The sequence below is a fragment of the Malus sylvestris genome, chromosome 17 (genome assembly GCF_916048215.2).
Source record: "Malus sylvestris chromosome 17, drMalSylv7.2, whole genome shotgun sequence".
NCBI classification, from domain to species: Eukaryota; Viridiplantae; Streptophyta; class Magnoliopsida; order Rosales; family Rosaceae; genus Malus; species Malus sylvestris.
In genome coordinates, this window is record NC_062276.1 from 25,522,857 (window position 1) to 25,540,147 (window position 17,291).

The 17,291-nt window shown below is 39.7% G+C and overlaps 1 long non-coding RNA gene across 1 annotated transcript; it reads left to right on the plus strand.

Moving 5' to 3' along the window:
* The first annotated feature begins 2,777 nt into the window (after window positions 1-2,777).
* Window positions 2,778-4,521, plus strand: LOC126611554 (uncharacterized). The gene is made up of 2 exons (XR_007618897.1): window positions 2,778-2,991; window positions 4,034-4,521. It is a non-coding gene; the product is annotated as an uncharacterized LOC126611554 (long non-coding RNA).
* The last annotated feature ends 12,770 nt before the right edge of the window (window positions 4,522-17,291 follow it).

Below are 17,291 nucleotides of genomic sequence, written 5' to 3' on the forward strand. Positions count from 1 at the left end.
GCTGGACATCACGAAGTAAACGCTCGAAGACATGACGCCTCATCCGGAAGCGACGTCTGAAATCCTCTTCTGTGTACACCGAGTTGGGGTTGAAGTAGTTGTTCATCAGATTGGCATGCGCCATCGCTCTGTTTCGTGGTTTGTAAGAGCGACCAGCAACAGAGCCACCCCATTGAGATTGTTCCTCAGTTGGCTGACACACCATGGCCGCAGCCATGGCTGCTGCCATGTTTTGTTTGTTGTGCCTTACTTGAACTTCTTCATCAGACTCCTCATCTTCTCGTCTCATTTGCGCCCATTTTGCTTCCAATTTGGAATTGGATGAGGACCCCCAATTGGAATTGGATGAAGATCCAAAGTTGGAATTCATTGCAAACTTGAATTGAAAGAGATTAAATTGCAAGAGATTGAATTGAAATAGATTGAATTTAAAGTTGTGTGAATTATAGCCCAATATCCACCCTATTTATAGCAAAAAAAAATTCAAATCCAACGGCTAGCTGACGTCAGCATGATGTCAGCTACCAACGGCTAGCTGACATCATGTTGACGTCACTTAGCCGTTAGATTTGAATTTAAATTGTAGTTTTTAAATAATAAATTATGTTTGGCCCTATGGCTCTTTGGCCCTCGGTTGGAGACGGTTTTTTGTGACAGGGCTAAAACGAGCCCTCTGGCCCTTTGACCCTCGGTTGGAGACGGAGGCCAATATGGCCCTGTACTATTCATTAAAATATTAATATCTTGGGGAATCTTGGAGGGCCAGAGGGCTAAAACGAGCCATCTGGCTAGCCCTCGGTTAGAGATGGCCTTAATATTAGATGGGGCTTCTAGATAAACACCTCACCTGCAGGGTGGGGGTTCGAGATTAGAGATAGAAGAGGAAGTCCACCGGAGTGGACATTGCCCAGTACACAGTCCAAAAAACAGCCCAGCACCCTGTCTATTACCTCCAGCCCACGCAACAGCCTGGGGCCCAGCCCATGCTGGTCCCTGGGCCAGCTCAAAATTGACTGACCAAGAAGCTGGGCAAGTGGCCACGTGGCAACTTCCTGGCTCTTGGATTTGAATATTTTTCAAATCCAACGGTCCAGATTAATTAACTATATTAAAATTTATTAAAAATTATAAAAAATACAGAAAAATTATAAAAAAATACAGAAAAATTATAAAAAAACATACAGAAAATTTTTAAAAATGTTATTTTTTTTTATAAATAATAAAGTTTGTGGTTGAAGAATAAAGTGTATTTGATGAGTTTATGTAATTTCATTTTAGTGTGTTTTTTTTATAGTTTATTTGATGAGTTTATGTAATTTTATTTTAGTGTGTTTTTTTTAAAGTTTATTTGATGAGTATGTAATTTTATTTTAGTATGTATTTTTTTTAAGTTTATTTGAAATTTTATCGAAATTGATTAAAAATCTTATCCGAAATAAACTTAAAAAAAAAAACACACCAGATAAATGTGATGGGTGCTAGCACATTTTTTTAGGGGTGGAGATGCCTTGGCCTATTACTGTTCACTCCAGTCTATTACTGTTCACTTGAGTGGATAAATGCGCTGGGTGCTGGCGCAAAGTCCTTAGGGATGGATTTGCTCGAAAGGAAGAGGGAGGAGGAGACAAAAAATTAGAGAAAATTCAGGCGTGGAGATGTGGGGATGATGATGATGGGTTTGATTATTTTCCTCTCCTATTTATTTTTTATCCTATTTGGTTTTTATAAGGCAAACAATCAAATACATTGAAAAAATAAAATAGCAAAATTAAACACACATTAATTAGTCTAGGGGCATTTTAGTAATGATATTAGCTTTCATTCCGATTCATATGAGTTAGTAAACAATTTATGTAATTCAACAACACTTCAATATGAATCCGATTCTGACTCCTCCTCAATCCAATTACTCTATTTTGATTACGGTTACGTAAACGCGACATTGTATTGAATATTACTTGAAAGCACTTCGCAACCCTTTTTTCTTTATTAAAAAATATAGAATGATGACACCCTATTGTCTTATTTTCCCATCCAAGTTATAATCACACCCACCATAAAAGTTTAAAAACATTGAAATTCTATTTTCCCACCCACTATAATTCTAAATAACCTTCATCACACTTCCATTGTCTGGTTTCCACCACCAGTCCTCCTTGAACTCCTTTTACCAGCATAATGCATTAATTGGTAACAAAATTGAGGGTGTGAGTCAAGAGGACAAAGTAGATGATTGGATGGAACCTAATTTTATAAAACAAAATTTCTGAACTTTTTTCTAAATCCTGGTTCCAAAAATTTCTGTAAATTTCCAGAAACACTCAACAATGAGCTGTCGAGAAAGTTGGATGGAAACTAATCTAATAAAACAAGCCCAAAATTTGAAAACACTATGATTGTAATCCATTCAAAACCTAATCAGGCAAATTCAAGCTGATTTGAATTGATTTTGGGAAAAAGATAGGGGACGGAGAGAGAGACGGTGGCAGTCGACGGAGAGGCCATGGCAGTTGATGTAGAGACCAAGAAGAGATGAAAACCGAAGGGAGAGAAGGATGGGAAAGAGAAACGGCGTAGGGGTTTAAAAGTCGTTTTATAAAAGAATAAACATGTTATTAATATTTTTTTAAGAGACGGCAGAAAAATAGGAAAATAGGATGGGTTTAGTAGCACTCAAAACATATTGTCAACATTTTTGTATTATTAAGGACATAAAGAGCTAAAAAAATTGGCTTTAGTGTCTTGGTTTAGATATAAGAAAGATAAGCTTTCAAATCTTTTAATTTGCTGGTAAATATGGAAAGATAGAAATATGTGGTATTTAGAACTGGTAAACCTACTCCCAGTGAGGTCTATATATATATTATAGCTTTAACCCTTGGCGTTTGCAGAATATCATTGAAGATATCAAGTGATTGGTGATTGGTGATTGCTTTAAAGCAATTTCTTGAAACCATATTTACAGGAAGGCAAACTTCCTAACAGATGCAGGTACTAGTATTGGTTTTAGTTTTAATAACTTTCATATTTGGGATAGGGCCTTGCCGCATGTGGCAAGGAAAGTTTTGATGTTCAATTATATTGGAACTGGTTGCAACCATGACCATCTGTTTAATTTGTTTGGTTTTCTTATAAAGAAAAAGATATAAAGAATAGGTATTTGATAAATAACTCTACTTGATTATCTCATACATTGTTTTTCAGTTATGGCATACGAAATTAGTGTCTGATCTATTTTTTATTTTTTAGGACATAGTGAACGCATGAATGAGGACGTTACTCATTTCTTACGATTTTATTTAGCAGAATTTAGGGGATGGGATTGATTTATGACAAGGGTCTTAGTGAAATGAAGTCGTATACGTTTGAAATTTTACCTTGTTTTTTATTTTTTGTGTAAGAGAAATTATACCTTGATTATGCAAATGCAACCTTTGAAACTAATACATGATTTTGTTCCAAAAAAAAAAAACCTAATATATGATTAATTTTTTCTCATTTCTAAATGCGAGATATTAAGAGAGCTTCCACAACCTCTACTTGATAATTCAAAGTGCAAGGTCTTCGGGATTTCATTTGTGCACTAGTTCATTATCATCAGTAGGGTTTCTTCTTCTTCTCCTCTTTTTTTTTTTTTTTTCCTGTTTTTGGGGATAAGTGCTGAACTGCTGCTTAGTTTTCAAACTAGTTCTTTGGAAAATTGAGGAGGTTGAACTAGAAGAAAGAGGAGTTAATATTGCAGGTTTCCCAAGAGGAAGTTAATTTTGCCTCTTCTTGTTCTGCAAAGTCCAAAAGCTGTTGAAAGTAACGAAAATCTCTGGTCCTCAGGTTTCCATAAATCTTTAGAACTGTTTGTAGAAAGTAACGAAAATCTCTGGTCCTCAGGTTTCCATATATCTTTAGAACTGTTTGGTGTTTGCTTATAAATCTTTAGAACTGTTTGGTATTTGCTTTTACAAATCTTTAGAACTGTTCGGTGTTTACTTTTTCGGTGAAAATCTTAAAACTGTTTCGGCGTACGCACTTTTATCAGGTGTGCAACTGGAGGAGGTTGGAGTCTTTCTTACGGTGTTCAAGACCAGAGGGGTCACTTGTACCTATTTATTGCGGTGATAAATTAATATTGCTTGGATTCTCCTATACACTGATCTATAAACAGTATAATGGTTAAAGCAAATCTCTGTTTTTCACCTTCTTTTTAGACAATGATTGTCTGCCCTTCATTTTTTCATGTCCTTCTATACCCTCTTGTTTATGTGGTTACGGTTAAACCACATCAACATTTTATATTACTATTCATTTTTATCTTATTATCTTTATAAAAAAAAATATAAAATGTTGACGTGGCTTAACCGTGACCACACAAAACAAGAGGATATGGAAGGACATGGAAAAAGGAAGGGCAGACAATCATTGTCCCTTCTCTTTAGCAATAGACAACTCAATAGACAACTCAACTTTAATAGTTCCAATGTAGTAAGGCTCTCTTGAACAATAGACAACTCAATATTCTTAAATGAACAGTAATTGTCTTAAGTGAATAATAATTGCCAATCTCTACTCTTAAACTGAATAGCCTAGACTATTGGTATTAAAATATTATTATCAATTTTCAATAAAATAATAAAATTAACTTCATTTTTAATTTCGAATATGCTTTTTAACCAAAAGTGGAAGAGCATGGTTAGGTATATTAGTATAAAAATTATAATTTTCTTAGATTTTTTATGTATTTTTTATTAGTTTTTAATTATTTAAATTGAGTATAACGTCACGCGGACGTCAGCCTTGCGTCATATGAGCCAGGTGCTAGGCCCGTGGATTTTGGCCTGACTTCTTCCTCAACCTCACCTTGAGCCTAATTGCCTGATTGGGCTAGAGCCATTCAAGGTTTTTTTTTTTAGGGTGGGGGGGGGGGGGGAGTTGGAGCAGTGGATTCCATTGCCCATCAATTGGGCAATTAGCTCTCGCTGGAACTGCTCTTAGTAAATATATAAAGGGTTATGCATATGAGTAAGTTTTCACTTTAATCAATCAAAAACTCTGTTATATTGGCTATTCTCAATTGTAAAAAAAATATCTGTTACAATGGCAACGATTTTCTATTCAATATACATATTATTAATCTATTATATATTTTCTTATGGAATATACAATTTTGTATCGTTGTTCATTTTTGAGCTCTATACCTCCACATTTAATAATGTTACAACATGACATAACATTTAACACCTGAATTGCAAAACTTGAAACGTTATAGTTACTAACACATAGTGACATTATTAAATACTTTGTAGATGTCCTATTATACAACCAAGATATATTGTTACTCGTGAAAGTGATCACATCACAAAATTATCGTTCATTAAATCGAAGAATATCGTAGACTAACCAAACATAAATAAATTAAAGGTATACATAACTGTTTGGGCCCAAAATAATATTTTGGGCCGAGCTTAGAGTCGTTCTCGGTTCAGTAACATTCATCTAAAATTTGGTCATAGGCTGTCCAGTAAAGGTTGGCCAAGTCCTATTACGAAGAGGATTGGTTCAGATAAGGGTGAGGTAGTCAAACCCTAGTGCAACAAGGAGTCTTAAAGCTAAGGATGCTTAAAATTTGGGGATGAATATGGTTCGTTAAGGAGTTTGGTTCAAAGTCCTATAGGGGTTAGGATTTGCCGAAACCTGATCAGATTGGGTTGAGGAGTTCTAATCCAAGTAAAATTCTAGTTCGGCCATTAGGGGGTTTGCTGCTATAAATAGAGAGGGGAGTGCATCATTCAAAGCCCTCCAAATCAACACACAAATTGCCCTGCGCAAAACTTCTTAACAACCTTGAGATTTTTTCCTCTCCCCCTTTCTTCCCGCCAACACATCTTCAGTTTGGATAAACAAAATTATGAAGGCAACCGGCGACATCTTCAGTTTGGATAGACAGCATTGGAGCCGTAAAATCAGCCGACCGATGAGCACCTTCAGTTTGGATAGACATCATTGCTTCGAGACCGACTGGTTATTTATCCAAGTCTTGGTCAACAAGGATTTCTAAGTCCTTGTTGGTAGAGGTTATCTCATCAGCCTTCTTGGGGAAGTGAGGTGTTTCCAGGTTACTAGGCTCGGTACATTGAAAGCCGAGTTTTATTTTATGATTGGATATTTGCAAGTACATTTTAGAGTTTGGCATTCCGATGGCGGAACCACATTTACAATCAAGACATTTATCTCTTTCGAGTACTTGTGTCCATGTAGTTTGGTACCAGTTTGGCGTACTTATACTCTCACGAATATAATTACCGAGTCTGAACCTGGCGCCGACAATTTGTGAACTTCGAAGAAACTAACAACCTTGTCTTCAGGCTCCAGAACCTGAAGGTCGAGACGTGTTTCTTCTTCGGTCGCAATTGCGAGATCAAGAAGTCAGTAATGCACCCAACGCCACATCAACATATTTTACTCCCCAGCCGAACTCGACCGACGAGTTGGCATACCCCACACATAACCGAATGATGTAGTTTGCTTATTAATTACTCGGCATGCGCACCACATAGGCTTAGAAGTTTTTAGGGTCAACATTTTAGCACGCCCAGTGGGACCAAGTGCTAAAGCTACGAAGTTCATGACCATTGAAACACGGTCAGTAAAAAAGAAAACAATTATGGGTAAGACAATGACTAATCTTCCACCTACAGTCTAGAGCCCAGGATAAGATAACTTGTCACATGCACATAATCTTCCTGCTTCTATAACACCTGAAGCCACAAGTATAACACGCCGAGAAAAGGAAACTAATCTCGGCAGTCAGACTCGTGATGCAGAAATCCCCACCAAAATAACAAAAGGCATTTTTGTTGAAGGACTAGTGGAGGATTGTGACGATAATAGTGATGAGGCCTCTGATCCACCATTTAGATCTTTCTTCAGCAACGATTTAAAGAACAATCCTGGCAATTCGAGCAAATGTTCAACCGAGAGGTAAAAAGCATACTTGAAGAGATGTGTGATAATAGGATTGTGCATAACAGATGGCTCAAAGTTCTGGTTAATAAGTTCAACAAAATTGGACCCACCGATCGACCCGGGCAACCTTCTCTTCTAAAGAATAATCCCTTGCTAGCGATACAGGTCGACACAGGATTTGTTTGGCCCAAAATGATTGACTTAGAAAAAAATGGCGAGCCAAGCAGCATATTGGTCATAATTGACCAAGAAGCAGAAGCAGCACCTATTGACATGGTCAAAGTCTAGAGAATGATCAATTTAGCCTTAAAAAAGAGGTCGAAGTTCCCCGAAATTCATTCACCCATATCTAGCCTTCATAGAAAGGTTCGAATATCATCAGGGATTCAAGATTCCGAACTTTAGCTTTTTCCCTAGAGAATCATCCTTGTCCTCGTTAGAACACGTGACTCGATTCACTGCTCAATGTGGAGATGTTAACAGTGATTTTCATAAACTACGACTGTTCAATTTCTCGTTAACCGGCTTAAAGTTCACATGGTACATCAACTTCCCACCCAACTCCATCCAAAGCTGGGAGGAATTAGTCGAGAAAATTCATGAGCAATTATATCGGTCAGGGATGGAAATGTCAATTTCTTCTTTGGCCAGGATGGCTAAATCATTTGACGAGTTACCAATGGAATATCTTACGAGGTTTAAATCAGCCAAAAACTGGTGTTGAATACCCCTCTCTGAAGTCGAGTTTGTTAGGCTTGCCCTAAATGGCCTGGATGTGAAGTACGAAAAGAAATACTTGGAGGAAAACTTCCGAGATATGTACAAACTGCCTCAATATGTCGAACAATATGATTATTTTCTTTGAGATGAGAAAATCTCAAAATCCCCAACCCGAGGGACGATCTACAAAAACCCAACGGTAAGTTATGCATTGGCCGAAGACGAAGAATCCCAATATGCCAGTATAGATGCAACCGAAATAGTAATTGACAAACCATACGTATGCAAAGCGTTGGCTCACGTTAATTCCAAAGATGTCAAAACCCGCCCGACCTTTGTGGAAGTCGTTGTAAAAAAGTCAAAGGTTTACACTTTCGACATCACCAAGGCCAATGCCATCTTCAACTAGTTGTTACTTGCAAAAATTGTCATGCTTCGGCCAGGGCATAATATTCCCAATGCCAAAGATTTGAAAGGAAAGACGTATTGTAAATACCACAACTCAAACAAGTATACGACAAATAATTGTGTTATATTTTGCGACGCTGTCCAAAATTGGATCAACAATGGTAAACTCAAGTTTCCCAAGAAACAAATAATCGTTGCCGCTAATCATTTCCCTTCGGTGACGGTAAGCATGGTAGATGCTCATCTACCCAAAGATAAGAGAAAAGGAAAAGTCGAGTTCGTCCCGATGTAGTACATCCCTAAGTAGAATTCTCGACGATGATTGAAAATTGATCTATCTTCGAACAAGCAACCCAAATACTTTTCAAACCCAGTTTATGCTGAGTCAATGTCGGACTCCAGCATAAAGGAAACTAATGGGCCGATGGTTTTATGTAGTCGGTGCAAATTAAACGTCATCATAATTGAGCCAAAAAAACAGCAACTTCAGGCTGAAACACATTAATTGGCACCTACAGTTGCTACAACATCTTAAAAAGTGCTCAGTGTCGGCCAATGCCAGAAAGATTATTATGCACACAATTCTTGCAGCTCAAGTTCTCCCATGAACCGACGAACCTTTAAGCCACCTGAGTCATGCAACCAGCGTTCTTATAGCTACAACTCCCTTACCGGTGCATATACCGCATTGTCCAAATCGCAGAAATATCGCCGCCAAAGAATAAATTGTATAGCTCACCGACAAGTAGCCCAAGCTACCCTAGTTACCAAATAGCAACTGAAAGAAAATGTGGGTAACGAAGATGGCCGGCAACCTCCGACAATCATGACGGAGCTGCTTCAAGGAAATAAGGTAATCGATTGCGATTTTGAAACCACAATTGAAGAATCCGAGAAGAGAATGAAACTCGTTCTTCGACCGGGGGAGATGAAAGTTCACTTTGAGCACTTCCGGAAGAAAGCTAAAAGCAAACTTCCTCGCTACCCCCACAAGAGACATCAATTAAAGTCAGTCAAAATCACCACCCACCGTTTCTCTGTGAGGCTTTGGAATACATGCGTGAGTTTTACAAGAAACATTCGGCCAATAACTTGTACAGCCTGCCAAAAGCATGCCAATAGTCTCTTGATTTGGCATTAACCTACCCCGATGCTGAACAGATCATCCAAAAGTGGTCAAATCTGGGAATAAAGGCTAGATTCCAACATATATACGAGGCCCAAGTTCTTGGCTTTGAGGTAGAACCACATACTGATATTGATAGTATCGATCTTCTTTTCTTTCTCGATGACCTTTAATATCTACGATACCATTTTGAAGTTTTCCTAACGGTTTCTTTCTTCAACATTACAGCCAATGAAAAAGAGCACGTAGCACGTTTAGATGCTTACCTAGACACAAAAGACGCCTGTATCGTATATCAACAGGGGACTCGCAAAGCTTTAGAAGCAAAAGATTAAGTCCCAACACCAAGAAATCTAGTGGTCAAAAATCAAAACAAAACAGCCTCGACAGACATGCCGCATGAACATGTTTTCGCTGCAGCCGAAGATGGCCAAATGTGTAATGCCCATGATCAAGACATCTCGCCTAAAAATCTAAAGGACAAAGATCACGACCTGATGAGCCCTTCAATCGTCGACAACATGGAAATCAACATGGTCCATGTCTTATTCTCACACATCCCAACCAAATTTCGTGGACGGTTATGTGGTTGTCGAGGAGGCCGCGCAAGTCGATTTTGGCAGTTCTCACCGAATTGTTTCCTCGTTCTTCATCTGTCAATCTTCATCACTTGAAGTCTTTGTATGTCACGGCCCATATTGAAGGATACCCGATTTCCAAATTTTTTGTCAATTGTGGAGCAACAGTCAACATCATGCCCGTTTCTATCATGAAAACATTACATTGCTCCAAAGATGAACTCATTCTATCAGGGGTAACCATGAGCAATTTTGTTGGCGACAAATCTCAAACTAAGGGAATGTTTCCTTTAGAGGTGAATATCGTAAGTCGAAATCACATAATCGTGTTTTTTATAGTCGATTCAAAGATCAAGTATAATGCATTGCTTGGTCATGACTAGATCCACCAAACTGGTTGTATCCCCTCATCATTATATTAAGTCCTCATATTCTAAGACGACAAATCGGCTGTAGTTCATTTGGCCGACAATCAGTCGTTCGAAACTAATATGATTTAAGCTCACTATTACGATGATCATGTCGGCTACATCACCCTACAAGGTTTCAACGAAGAATGACAGCGGACTCGGATCTCAGTTCAAAAAGCCATCGAGGTTAGTGCCGAGACTATTCAACAGGATTCGGTGAGACTCGGGTTGGTTAACCTAATCGACGGTCTTGATCCCGGATACCAAACAGGATAGATATCGGGCTACGGTTTCATCCATCATGGAATACCTGCTGGCCCATTTGTATAATATTTCCAAACAACCGAATTATGGTGTGAACTTAACAGAGTTCCTAGCTAAATGAGATAACGGTCCAGTCCTGTCTCTTGATAAAGTCCAAGCCAACCTAGCCAAGCTCAAAGACAATCAGCCCTAAATCAAAGATCCATTGGATGAAATAAACGTTGGAATGGCCGATGACCCTCGACCTTTATTTATTAGTTCTTTGTTGCCCCAAGCTAAGAAAACCAAGCTTTATAAACTACTTCAAGAATTTAAAGACTATTTCACTTGGAGTTACCATGAGATTTCTGGCCTGGATCGAACACTCGTCGAGCATGAATTACGCATCAAGGTTGGTTATAGACCTTTCCTCCAACCCCTTCCCCCAACGATTCTCGACCAAAGTTCAGCTCGGCTTAAAAGATGAACTTGTTCGGCTTTTGAAAGCTGATTTTATTCGGACAGCTCGATATGTCGAATGGTTGGCGAATATTGTCCTAGTTTTGATGAAAAATGGTGCTTTACGTATTTGCATTATTTTCGTAATTTAAACTTGGCAAACCTTAAAGACGAATATATAATGCCAATTTCAAACTTGTTAATCGACTCTGCAGCAAATTATGAGATGTTATCTTTCATGGACAGCCATGCTGTTTACAACCAAATTTTCATTGCTGAGGCCGATGTCTACAAAACTATTTTTCGTTGCCCTAGGGCACTCAATACCTACGAATGAGTCTTCATGCCTTTCAGACTTAAGAACACCAGTGCCACATATTAACGTGCTATGAATATCATTTTTCATGACCTGATTGGCATCTATTGATGCACAAAATCGGAGGTCTTGGAACAACGTAAATCCGACCATGAATCTGCAAGAAATGTAAATAACACAAGATGTATCGTGGTTCACCCCAAGGTTTAGGCTACGTCCACACTGAATATGTATTTATCTGAGGGAGAGAGAGCTCTGAGAGTGAGAGCTTAGAGAGGGGTGAGGAGCCTTAGGAATTGGCCTCCCCTAATTGTGATGGGTAAGAGGTCCTTTTATAGAATAAGGACTCATCACTTATTACATATTTGCCCCTTCCTTTATCACATAATTACATTTAAGTCCCTTGAGTATTTATACGAGGTCTAAATACGAGGCCTTAAATATGGTATAAACAGTAGTCCCCCAAGTCTTTAGTCAAGAGAGTCTTTTGGCTGGAGACTTGAAATTCAGTCCATGTGTGGGCCGAAGTAACTAGATGCTATCTTGAACTGATGCTTAACTAAAAGTAGCACACGCTGCGAGGCTGCTCAGCTCGTGGCTTATGTTGCCTTGGTTGGCTCGTCTTGTGGCATTTAAAGGTGAGGAAGTCCCTTTTATAGTATAAGGGCTCGCTCATCAATACATAAATATGGGCTGAAGTTGATGCTTGCGACGAGGCGGTTGCTCAGTAGGTGCCGGTGCTCTCTAATGGTGGTGAGGAGATCCCTTTTATAGAATAAGGGTTCGCTCCTCAATACATAAGTGATGGGCTAAGTCCCCCAAGTATTTTTCATGAGTGTTCTATAATGAAAGTGAGGGAATCCCTTTTATAGAATAAGGGATCGCTCCTCAGTACATGAATGATCGGCTAAGTCCCCCAAGTATTTTTCATGAAGCCCAGTTAAGGCCCAATATATGGTACATAATGTAGTCCCCCAAGTCTTCGGTCAATAGAGTCTGTTGGCTGGAGACTTCAAATTGAATCCATGTATGGGCTGAAGTGGCGGTTGTTCGGAGGCGGTATTTGTATACCCTGCCCTGAAGCTTTGTAGGTGAAACTTTGCAACTGAAGCTTTGAAGCTAGAGCTCTGTAAATGAAGCTTTTGAAGCTAGAGCTTTTGTAAATGAAGCTTTTGAAGTTGATTGACATGAGTGATGCTCATGAATGTTTATGTTGATTGACATGAGTGATGCTCATGGATGTTGACATGAGTGATGCTCATGAATGTTGACATGAGTGATGCTCATGAATGTTTATGTATGATTGACATGAGTAATGCCCAAGAATGTTTATGTATGATTAACATGAGTAATGCTTATGTATGTTTATGTATGATTGACATGAGTAGTGCTTATGTATAATTTTGAAGTACTAGGTGTACTTTTAATCACCTGGTTGGTGGCATGAAGGAGAGTACGGGTTATACATTTCATCACCTGGTTGGTGGCATGAATGGCTAGTTGCCAAATGATATAGAGTACGGGTTGTACATTTCATCACCTGGTTGGTGGCATGAATGGCTAGTTGCCAAATGATATAGAGTACGGGTTGTACATTTCATCACCTGGTTGGTAGCATGAATGGCTAGTTGCCAAATGATATTAGAGTACGGGTTGTACATTTCATCACCTGGTTGGTGGTAATAGCGGCAGGTTGCCGAATAATTTTGGAGTACTGGGCGTACTTTTGATCACCTGGTTGGTGCTATTTTAGGCTTATGGGCTTTCGCCCTCCACACAACATTCCAGCCCATTTATTTTGGGCTTTGCCCTTTTTTTTTTTGTACCTTCTGATGCGGTTTATACAGATATCTCTGAAAGATACAAAAAATAAATTACATCATTCAAAAATAAGGAAAATAAACCATATCATTATGGTGGGGTGTTTATTCCTTTCTTTTGCTTTTGCTTTTTGCTTTCGTTTTCTCTTTTCTTTATGCTTTTCTTGATCTCTCCGCTCCTTATCTATCCACCCCTGTTGCTTTGTAACTTGCAAACCCACTTGACAACCTGGTTCCATTCTCACTCCCCCTTTTTCTTTTCTGTAAAGGAAAAGAGACTTTGGGGAATCTGTGAAAAAAAAGAGAGAGCTTTTCTGGTGCTTTGGAGACATTCTTTTCTGTAAAGGAAAAGAGACTTTGGAGACATTCTTTTTGTTGCTTTTGGCGCTGCAGCTAATGGTGCGGAGGAAGATGACGGGCCAGGAACAAGAAGAGGGTACCCCCGTGCAGGTGATGTCTTAGAGGTCAGCAGTAAGGCGGGGGAGTTCACGGGAGTTTTTTTAGTGTAGAAAAGGTAGCGTTGGGGTCGACGGTGAAGAACTTGTACAGCAGACAGAAAGCAGTTGACGAGCCCCTGTAATTCCCGGTCATCTACGGCTCGACATGGTCTACTTGGTTGTAAATTTCATCAATGACTTCATGGTATGTCTTTAACCGGTAAAGCTCATTGAAATAGTCATGGTACATCAATGACTTCACGATCTGCTGAGCAACTTCGAACCTTCTTCGCCTTTTTCTCTCTTTCTTTCTGAATCGCGACGCCAAATCCTAAGCCGACCCCGTATCCAGCGCCAAGGCTCAAGCCAACTTGCAAGCCAGGGATCCCAGGACCAAATCCTGCGTAACTAAGGAGGCTGATGTCCAAACCCAAGTCGCAGCCAGCGCCGAGGCCGAAGGTGGGACCTACCTTCCCTAGTTGCTAGGTTCCGAGGACTGGGAGCTTCCACGACAAACCCTTCCCATCTCCTCCATCATCTTCTATGCTCCCCCTACTGCCCATCATCCCAAATTCATTCTCTCTCCTCTGATTTTGGTACAACACCGATTAATGGTATGCTCGACGGAGTCAACCATCAGATCAACCCAAACCCAATCACATTCAGATCCTTCCGCAGCCAATATTTCTGAAAGCTACATGTGAACCTTCCTCCAGAAGCCTTAACTTGCCTCAGAGGGTCGTCAACCACAATAGGCTTTACAAAGCCTGAAAAGAGGCTTATCCTGCTTGGTAAAAGGGAGGAATTGCCCAGCCCCATCACGGTTGATGCGGTCGCCATGGTTGCTACCATTTTTTTTTTGTTCAGAGTTGTAAGTTTTGGAGTGAGTGAGTCAAAAATATTATTGGTGGAGGTGGTGGTACGGGATGATTTTGTCTTGCAGTTGTAGAGAGAGACTGAGTGAGAGAGGAGGTGGCTCCGTGGGTTTTCTGGGAAAGCTTTGGGTTCTTCGGTTTTTGCAGATTCAAGGTGGAGTATTATGAGGTCTCACGGTGGTGAGATGAAAAAATGAAGAGAACTGACATAGCTTTTTGTGTCGATTCCCACAGACGGCGCTAAATGTTGATGCACTAAACCGGAGGTCTTGGAACAACGTAAATCCGACCGTGAATCTGCATGAAATGTAAATAACACAAGATGTATTTTGGTTCACCCCAAGGTTTAGGCTACGTCCACACTGAATATGTATTTATCTGAGGGAGAGAGAGCTCTGAGAGTGAGAGCTTGGAGAAGGGTGAAGAGCCTTAGGAATTGGCCTCCCCTAATTGTGAGGGTGATGGGTCTTTTTATAGAATAAGGACTCCTCACTTATTACATATTTGCCCATTCCTTTATCACATAATTACATTTAAGTCCCCTGAGTATTTATACGAGGTCTAAATATGAGGCCCAAAATATGGTATAAACAGTATAGTCATTGAGGTATATATCGATGATGTTGTGGTCAAATTAAAGCACCGCCGAACACATTTAGATGATCTTCGGCAAACTTTCCTTCGTATGCACCAACATAATCTTAAAATGAACCTTGCCCAACATGCCTTTGGTGTATCAGCATGTAACTTCTTGGGTTTCCTTGTACATCATCGTGGCATTGAGGTAGATGAGAATCAAGCTCGAGCGATCATTGATGATCCACCCCCAACAACCAAGAAGTAATTACAATCCTTACTCGGTAAAATCAATTTCGTTCACCGTTTCATTTCTAACTTGGCAGGGAAAATTAAGGCTTTTTCCATGCTCTTGAAACTTAATGATCCTGACAAATTAAAATGGCGTAAAGAACATCAGGATGCTTTCACGCAAATCAAGGTCTCCCTTACTACCCCACATGTCCTCGTGCCACCTCGGCACGGTAAACCTCTTAAGTTGTATATCTCGGCTACCGAGGAATCCATTGGTTATCTTCTTGCGCAAGATAACGACATTGGGTGGGAACATGCCATTTTTTATCTTAGCCGGAATCTTAACTCAGTTGAGATAAATTATTCAGCTATCGAGAAACTCCTTTTGGCTTTGTTCTTCGCTGCGTCTAAACTCAGGCATTACATGTTTCATTATGTTACTTAGGTTATTGTCCAGACAGATGTTATTCGCTATATGCTAACTCGGCCGAATTAGGAAATGGACAATGGCGTTGTCCGAATATAGTTTGCAATACGTGCCCCAAAAGCTATCAAAGGACAAGCGTTGGCCGATTTCTTAGCTCAACATCTTTCTCCATACGATTTTGAGGGCAACGATGTCGAAATTGGCATGGTGGAAACACGTGATAATTATTGGATGATGTATTTTGATGACTTTAGTACCTCGACTTCGGCCGATGCTGGAATCGTCATCCAGTCCCCCGATCACTACCGATGGTATTTTTCTCTCAAGTTGGATTTTGATTGTACAAACAATCAGGTCGAATATGAAGCCTTCGTCATCGACCTTAATGTCCTTCACAACTTGAAGACAGCTCGCGTGCTCGTCCTCAGTGATTTAGAACTTGTGATTAACCAACTTAATGAGACTTTTTGTTGCATGAGTTGTACTTTGGCACCCTATTATATGATTGCCAACTATTTAGCTGAATCATTTGTAGGTATTATGTTCAAACACATCTCACGAGTTCGAAATACTAACGCAGACGAGTTGGCTCAAATAACCACCAGAGCACAACTCCTAGGGGGCAAACTGGGTCGGGTCATACCAGTGGTGTGAAGTCTACACCCGGCCTTGGTTAATCAACAAGTTCTCCAACACGACCACGTAATTTGTACACAAGTTATATCCCTACCTTCGCTGTTGGAACGACTATAGATATCTACGCGATCGAGACATTACCAGATGACTGGAGAAGATTAATTATACAGTATCTTGATAATCCAATGGCAAACACGACCGTAAGACAATGGGACATGCCACAAATTACATAATGTACCAGAATAAACTATACTGAAAAGGTGAAGACAGTTTGTTGTTATTGTGCCTCGGCCCAGAAGAAGCTGCCCAAGTTATTACAGAGATACACGAATGAATATGTCGAGCTCATCAATCCAGACGTAAAACACATTGGTTGCTCCACCGACATGGTTATTTTTGGCCGAGTATGTTAAAAGATTGCATTGAATACGTGCGAGGTTGTGTACAATGTCAAATTCATGGGCCCATACAAAGGGTCCTGGCCGAATTACTTCATTCAGTCACCAATCCATGGCCGTTCAGAGGATAGGCCATGGATGTAATCGGCAAAATTATGTTGTCTTACAGATCAGCAAAGCATGCATGGATACTTGTAGCAACTGACTACTTCACCAAGTAGGTCGAAGCAAAATCATAAGCTGAGTTAACATCTAAAGAAGTTTGTAATTTTGTAGAAGAAAACATCGTGACAAGATTCGATGTACCAGAAACAATTATAATGGACAACGACATGATTTTTACGACCGACATGTTTAAAGAATACACAACATGTTTAAAAATTCGACTCGAGCATTCCATGCCGTATTACCCATAGGCAAACGGATAGGCCGAAGCAAGTAAAAAAGTTTTAATCAGTATCTTTGAGAAAATGATAAAAGAAAAGCCTAGTGTGTGGCATTTGAAATTAAACGAGGCATTATGGGCATATCGAACTTCACTCCGATCAGCAACAGGGATAACCCTATATACGTTAACTTAAGGACACGACGCGATGCTACTGGTAGAGCTAAGCATAAACTTATCATGCGTTATCGAACAAAGCAGTTTGTTCAGTGCCGAGTATAGTCAG